Source organism: Lucilia sericata, unplaced genomic scaffold (assembly GCF_015586225.1).
Source record: "Lucilia sericata isolate MDLA Ls3-8-SP2 unplaced genomic scaffold, ASM1558622v1 Contig001508F_arrow, whole genome shotgun sequence".
NCBI classification, from domain to species: Eukaryota; Metazoa; Arthropoda; class Insecta; order Diptera; family Calliphoridae; genus Lucilia; species Lucilia sericata.
Window position 1 is genome coordinate 1 of NW_023995435.1, and position 8,346 is coordinate 8,346.

An 8,346-nucleotide genomic window follows, 5' to 3' on the forward strand; every position below is an offset into this window, starting at 1 on the left:
TGAAATTATTTTCAATGTGTTGCTAGGCATGTGAATTGGAAGTTTAATTTTTTTTATTTTTGTGTACATCTGCATAGATCTCTGAATAATTGGCTAATTATTACTCGCATTGTAAAAGGGAATTATGAATTTTAATTAAACAGCAGAAGAAAATGAAAAAAATAAGAAATTGTAAATTTTAACATACAACCACAAAGCCTGAGCATAAAATAGCGTGTCCCAAGAACATGAGTTTTTTTCAAACCTCATTTCATTAGTGTCCCCTTTTAAACTAAAGTGTTTTCATGCTTTTTTTTTCTCGGTTTTGGAATGTACGGGTACACACCCCAGGGCATGTGAAAGTCTTTATGTGTGTCAATTTCTTTAAACGCGAGACGACAACAACGACTCCTTATTTTTCTACTAAATAAAATGAATAGACCAATATTTACAACTTATTCGTTTATTTTTGTTTTTCGTACATAAATTTTAATTTATACAATTTAATGGAAATTTATGTTAAAATTTGGATTAATAAATGCGGGCATAACATACACATCGGTACGTAAATAAGTACTTATGTCTGTCTGTCTGTCAGTCCGTCCCTATGTCTCTACATTTTCTATGCTCGAGTACTATTTTCTGTCTTGAAATTATTTGTAATATAAGTTCAATTATCACCATAATGTGATACGAGTCCAAAGCGTATCTTCTGCCTGTATATTTGTATGTGATCATGTTTACTATAGTGTCTTTTGCAAGTAGTACGTAATAGTAATAGTTGACCTAAATTTAAATAATCAAAACTAACAAATTTCTTTTTGGAGCTTATTTATTTTTAGATGTCATTATAATCATTCGACACTTACTCATTCATTGTGTTGTGATAATTTATTAATATTTGATTTAAATTTATTCCATCATCCTGAATGGGATTTGAACCTATATTTAATTCACATGATTTTTGTTTATAAAGTTTACTGAATTAATGACAATTATGTTTTGTCAATTTGTTCTTTAAGCGGTATACAGGCTATAGTCTAGTCCATACTGTAGCTTTTAGTCTAGTCTATAGTCTAGTCTATAGTCTAGTCTATAGTCTAGTCTATAGTCTAGTCTATAGTCTAGTCTATAGTCTAGTCTATAGTCTAGTCTATAGTCTAGTCTATAGTCTAGTCTATAGTCTAGTCTATAGTCTAGTCTATAGTCTAGTCTAGTCTATAGTCTAGTCTATAATCTAGTCTATAGTCTAGTCTATAGTCTAGTCTATAGTCTAGTCTATAGTCTAGTCTATAGTCTAGTCTATAGTCTAGTCTATAGTCTAGTCTATAGTCTAGTCTATAGTCTAGTCTATAGTCTAGTCTATAGTCTAGTCTATAGTCTAGTCTATAGTCTAGTCTATAGTCTAGTCTATAGTCTAGTCTATAGTCTAGTCTATAGTCTAGTCTATAGTCTAGTCTATAGTCTAGTCTATAGTCTAGTCTATAGTCTAGTCTTTTTTTTTTTTTTTTTTTTTTTTTTTTTTTTTTTTTTTTTTTTTTTTTTTTGATACGCTGGAGGTGTGGAATTTTCATAAATGTATTCAACCCGTGTTGAAAAACATGCACGATTCGCAGATGCGCCTACGTACTAAACCACACCCCCATACTTCGGACCCTTGTCCCCGCGGAACTGCCATTCGGTATTACTTCGCGGGGGGGCTCAGCCTTATGCTGCTATCTTTATATTTAGGACAGTCTTGTTTCCGATTTGCGGCTACGTTCGGCTAGTAATAGCGAGTGACTCACGACGTCTATAAATTTTCTCACTGCCTCCCAGTTGCTCTCCGATTTAAGCATAACTCCAACTACATTTTCTGTTGACAGGTTTTCGCCAACAAGTATCTCCAGCTGACGCCTTTGGCTTGCGAAGCGCGGGCAATGAAATACTACGTGCTCCGCAGTTTCCTCCTCATTGGTGCATTCCGGACATATGGGAGAGATATCCAGGCGAAATCTATATAAGTAGCTTCTATAGCCGCCATGGCCTGACAAAAACTGCGTAAGGTTGTAACTCAATTCCCCGTGCTTCCTGTTTACCCAGACATTGATGTTGGGGATTAAATTGTATGTCCATCTTCCATTTTGTGCATTGTCCCACCTTTGTTGCCAGTTCTGTATAGATTTAGCCCTTTCAGTTTTCCTTACAGTTCTTCTTTCTAGGCTAGAGCTATTACTTAGCGCAAAGTACGTGACCGAAATCTCATTTGCTGTTATATCTAAAGGCATAATACCAGCTATAACGCTAGCTGCTTCTAGGGATATTGTGCGGTATCCACTGCATACTCTCAGACATGTTCTCCTGAAAAGTGATGTCACGGCTTTTTGGGCAGATGGTTTTGTTATATTCTGCCATGCTGGTGCTCCATATAGGATTATGGAGTTTGAAACTCGTGACAGGAGCAGTCGTTTGCTTTGTCGTGGGCCTCCAATATTTGGCATCATCCTCGCCAAGGCGTTTACTACTCCGGTTGCCTTTTTACAAGCATACTCCATGTGGCATTTGAAGTTCAAGCGATCGTCTATCATAACTCCCAGATATTTGATTACTCTTGAAGACGTAATTGTGTTATCACCTACGCATAAGTTTAGTTTTTCCACCTTCCTTTTTCTACTGATAAGAACAGCCTCCGTCTTGTGTTCAGCGAGTTTAAGGTTTACTGACTCCAACCAATCTTTTATTGTAGTTATCGCCTCGTTTGCATATAATTGCACATCCTCTACATATCTAGCTTGAACGAGTATAGCTATGTCGTCTGCAAAACCAACGATGCTTGCCTCTTCGGGTATTCGTAGTCTGAATATCCCGTCATACATAATATTCCACAATAGTGGGCCAAGGACTGAGCCTTGTGGAACACCGGCAGTAACATTATATGACTGTGGCCCTTGGTCGGTTTCATACCATAAGGTTCTATTTGAGAAGTAGTCCATAGTTATGTTAATTAGGTAGTTTGGGATACTTATCTTTTGCATAGCTGTCATTATAGCTTTCCATCCGGCGGAATTGAATGCATTTTTGATATCCAAAGTGATGATAGCGCAGTATTTTCTTGCGGTGCCATTTCCTTGGATAGCCGCTTTCGCCGTGTTCACTACGAGGTTGATGGCGTCGATGGTTGATTTCGCCTTACGGAAGCCGAACTGCATTTGTGATATGCCGCCAGCTTCTTCCACGGCTGTTAGAAGACGTCTGTATATAACTCTTTCTAGACACTTTCCAACTGTGTCAAGAAGACATATTGGCCTGTAGGATTGTGCTTCACCTAGAGGTTTTCCTGGCTTTGGGATCAATGTTTATAAAGTTTACTGAATTAATGACAATTATGTTTTGTCAATTTGTTCTTTAAGCGGTATACAGGCTATAGTCTAGTCCATACTGTAGCTTTTAGTCTAGTCTATAGTCTAGTCTATAGTCTAGTCTATAGTCTAGTCTATAGTCTAGTCTATAGTCTAGTCTATAGTCTAGTCTATAGTCTAGTCCAACGGTTCCCAAATGGGGGTCCGCGGACCCCTAGTGGTCCGTAGTAAAATCCTAGGGGGTCCGCGAAGACGAACGAAAAAAACATGAATAGACAATATTCTTTTATATGTATGTACAAATATCTCCAATTTTTGTGTAATAATCCCAAATTTTTTGGTGACTTTTTGAATTTTATTTTTTCGGTTGTTTATCAGGAAGAAGCTAGGCCCTACAAATTTATTGTATAACTTTTATAAAGTAAAGTATTGCGTGATTTGTAATTTTTATTTCCTGTATATGTACTGAAATAATGGTTTTTATTTCAGACAAATAATACTCTGCCTTACAATTAAATTAGGGATACTGGTATTCCGGAGTATGAAGTTCAAAACCATAAAGTAGCCAAAAACCATGAAGTAAAATAATTCGTTGGTATTTTAAAATTCAAATTTAAGTTCCAAATGCACAGTACTTTAACAAAGAGTTCAAATCATATATTATGCGGATAACGCATTCCGCAACAACATAGAAGAAGTCCAACTTTCTTATATTATTTTCCCGAAAACTTATCTCACTTACTCAGTTCAACCTTTGCAATCGCAACAAATTTTTGAAACGTGACCTTTTCGCTATCTTGAAGAAAAATGAACATGAAAGATCTCACGATCAGAAAATGAAACATCATGAAACATATCAACAAAGAAGTCATTCTATCTTCAAAACATGCAATTGAAAACCTATCTGAAATATTATATATTCTCAATGTACGGGAATATTTTATAGATATGACATCTCTACATTTATTAGACCTAGGGATTAATGGACTAGGTCAATTTTCGGATGGACAATTATTTAGAACAGTAGAATATCAAAATATGTATGGGGGTCCGCGAAATTAAATAAGTTCTTCAAGGGGTCCGCGAAGTAAAAATCGGTGGGAACCGCTGGTCTAGTCTATAGTCTAGTCTATAGTCTAGTCTATAGTCTAGTCTATAGTCTAATCTATAGTCCTGTCTATAGTCTAGTATATAGAATTTCAAATCCTCAAACCAATTAGTAGTCCCCCAAAAATTTATCTGCCCCACAATTAAAGACATATTTAATTCAAATTTTATTCATAACAACATTTTACAACCATTGACATCCGGTTTCGCTTCTTTAAACTTTACAGCACGACCTCAAACCAATTAAAGGCCTATTTGAAATTTTGGTCATACAATGACCACATTAGTACGAATGTGGTAAAAAATAATAAAATTTTGCATTAATTGCTAAAATTGAATGAATATTAACTCGTAAATAAATTTCGAAAATAAAGTATTCTCAATACTAAACTATTTAATGTTTAAATAACAAACTAATGACGACAGTTCAAACCGGATTTAACACACAGACATCAAACACAAACGTTTACTACACACAGGCACAGTAAAACGACACCAAATAGCAAAATTAAAAATTTGAAAATAAAAATTATTTTGAAATTGCGTGTTAATACGGAAATCCCATAAAATAAATTTTAATAGCATTTTTTTCTTTTTATATTTTTGCAACTATATTTGAACACATACTGACTGTCTGACTGACTGGTATTTAAACCAAATTTGTATTCAATAATTTTGCGATGAATCATGAATGAATGAAAAAATGTATTTTGGCGATATTGAATGTTCGTCGGTCGATCGTTGGGTCCGTCTGTAAATGTTTGTCTAAATAACAAACAACTTCATTCATTATTTTTATGTATGTTTTTTTAATTTTTGGATATAGAAAACGATTTGTGAAAAAAACAAACACAAACTTAAAACAGAAAACTAATTTGCAACATTGTATGTTAAGTGTAAACATCGTGCAGAGAAGACAATAAATGCATTCATGGCGAAAATAATAACAATTACACCGTTTTACTTATTACATATTATTAAATCCATGTCCCCAATTATTTTCTTTGTTATAAAATCAAACATCGAACTTTTTATTAAAAATCTGAAATTTGGTAAAAAATTTAATTTTTAACCAAAAGTTGGATTTTTAGCTAAAACTTGACTTTTGTTAAGAAAATTGATTTCTAAAAATATAATCAAATTTTCAGTGAAAAATATTTTTTTTTTGTAAAAATCTAATCTTAATGAAAAAATCGAACTTTAAAAACAGACTAGACTATACATAGCCCACCCTGAGAACTAGACTGAAGACTATAGACTAGACTAGACTATAGACTAGACTATAGACTAGACTAGACTATAGACTAGACTATAGACTAGACTATAGACTAGACTATAGACTAGACTATAGACTAGACTATAGACTAGACTATAGACTAGACTATATACTAGACTATATACTAGACTATAGACTAGACTATAGACTAGACTATAGACTAGACTATAGACTAGACTATAGACTAGACTATAGACTAGACTATAGACTAGACTATAGACTAGACTATAGACTAGACTATAGACTAGACTATAGACTAGACTATAGACTAGACTATAGACTAGACTATAGACTAGACTATAGACTAGACTATAGACTAGACTATAGACTAGACTAGACTGACTAGACTAGACTATAGACTAGACTATAGACTAGACTATAGACTAGACTATAGACTAGACTATAGACTAGACTATAGACTAGACTATAGACTAGACTATAGACTAGACTATAGACTAGACTATAGACTAGACTATAGACTAGACTATAGACTAGACTATAGACTAGACTATAGACTAGACTATAGACTAGACTATAGACTAGACTATAGACTAGACTATAGACTAGACTATAGACTAGACTATAGACTAGACTATAGACTAGACTATAGACTAGACTATAGACTAGACTATAGACTAGACTATAGACTAGACTATAGACTAGACTATAGACTAGACTATAGACTAGACTATAGACTAGACTATAGACTAGACTATAGACTAGACTATAGACTAGACTATAGACTAGACTATAGACTAGACTATAGACTAGACTATAGACTAGACTATAGACTAGACTATAGACTAGACTATAGACTAGACTATAGACTAGACTATAGACTAGACTATAGACTAGACTATAGACTAGACTATAGACTAGACTATAGACTAGACTATAGACTAGACTATAGACTAGACTATAGACTAGACTATAGACTAGACTATAGACTAGACTATAGACTAGACTATAGACTAGACTATAGACTAGACTATAGACTAGACTATAGACTAGACTATAGACTAGACTATAGACTAGACTATAGACTAGACTACAGACTAGCCTATAGACTAGACTATAGACTAGACTATAGACTAGACTATAGACTAGACTATAGACTAGACTATAGACTAGACTATAGACTAGACTATAGACTAGACTATAGACTAGACTATAGACTAGACTATACTAGACTATAGACTAGACTATAGACTAGACTATAGACTAGACTATAGACTAGACTATAGACTAGCCTATAGACTAGACTATAGACTAGACTATAGACTAGACTATAGACTAGACTATAGACTAGCTATAGACTAGACTATAGACTAGACTATAGACTAGACTATAGACTAGACTATAGACTAGACTATAGACTAGACTATAACTAGACTATAGACTAGACTATAGACTAGACTATAGACTAGACTATAGACTAGACTATAGACTAGACTATAGACTAGACTATAGACTAGACTATAGACTAGACTATAGACTAGACTATAGACTAGACTATAGACTAGACTAGACTAATAGACTAGACTATAGACTAGACTATAGACTAGACTATAGACTAGACTATAGACTAGACTATAGACTAGACTAGACTATAATCAAGAATTTAATAGGTTTTAGTTGATTTAGCGAATTTCTCGATATAACCACGATTACTAGTATATGTATGTATATGTAAGTTTCCTGATTTCTAAAAGATTCAATAACTTTAAGCTCCTGCAGCAAACACTCATATAAGTAAATGCTAATTTGTGTATGCATATGAAATTTCTTAAGCAATAATCGTCAATTATGTGTAAATTATGAATGAACGGAAAAAATAGCGATTTGTGCTAAAAAAGGAACAGTAGACAAAAAAACAGCGTAAAAAAACCCGCAGCAAAGACAACAACAAAAATAATGTTTATAGAAAACCAAATCTAGTCATACTCGTTCTTATAGACAGACTGCACAAATACATAAATACAAATAAAGACCAACAAAACAAATAAGAAAAAAAAACTAGCAAATTTTTATCCGTTATTGGGTGGTCAACGCCACTCGGAATTGCGACTGGCAGTGGGTACATACATTGTACATATAAGTATAGGCGTACTTTTTTTGTTTGTTATTTCTGCATTTGTATTTGGCAGGTATGTCCATACTGACTCGGATGTTTAAAGATTTTGATTATGCTTAAGTGCCACATTATACTTGTTCGTACTCGTATGCGTACGCATGCATGTATGGACAATTTCATTTATAGTTTTTTTTTCGTATATTTCTGGAATTCAACAAATGGAAATAAATAAATTAAGCACATTAAGTTTTGTACTCATTTATAGGAGGCTAGACGTTGAAGTTCTTTGAAAATTTCGTTTAAAGGAAGTTTGAATTGGAAAATCTTTGGAAATCGATATAGAGTAGGTTATCATCTTATTTTAATGAAGATATACTGATTGCAGCAATGATAGAGTCAGCCGACATTAGTTGACCAGTTGGAGCCTGTAACATTAATGATCAGAGTTTAAATTATAGATCTAAGCCCTCAATCCTTGGGCAAATGATCTCTTTGATATCTTTTAATAACTGAAATCATGTTTTTAAACTATCAAGGGATTTTAAAAGATCTAAGGAAATTTTCAAACTATA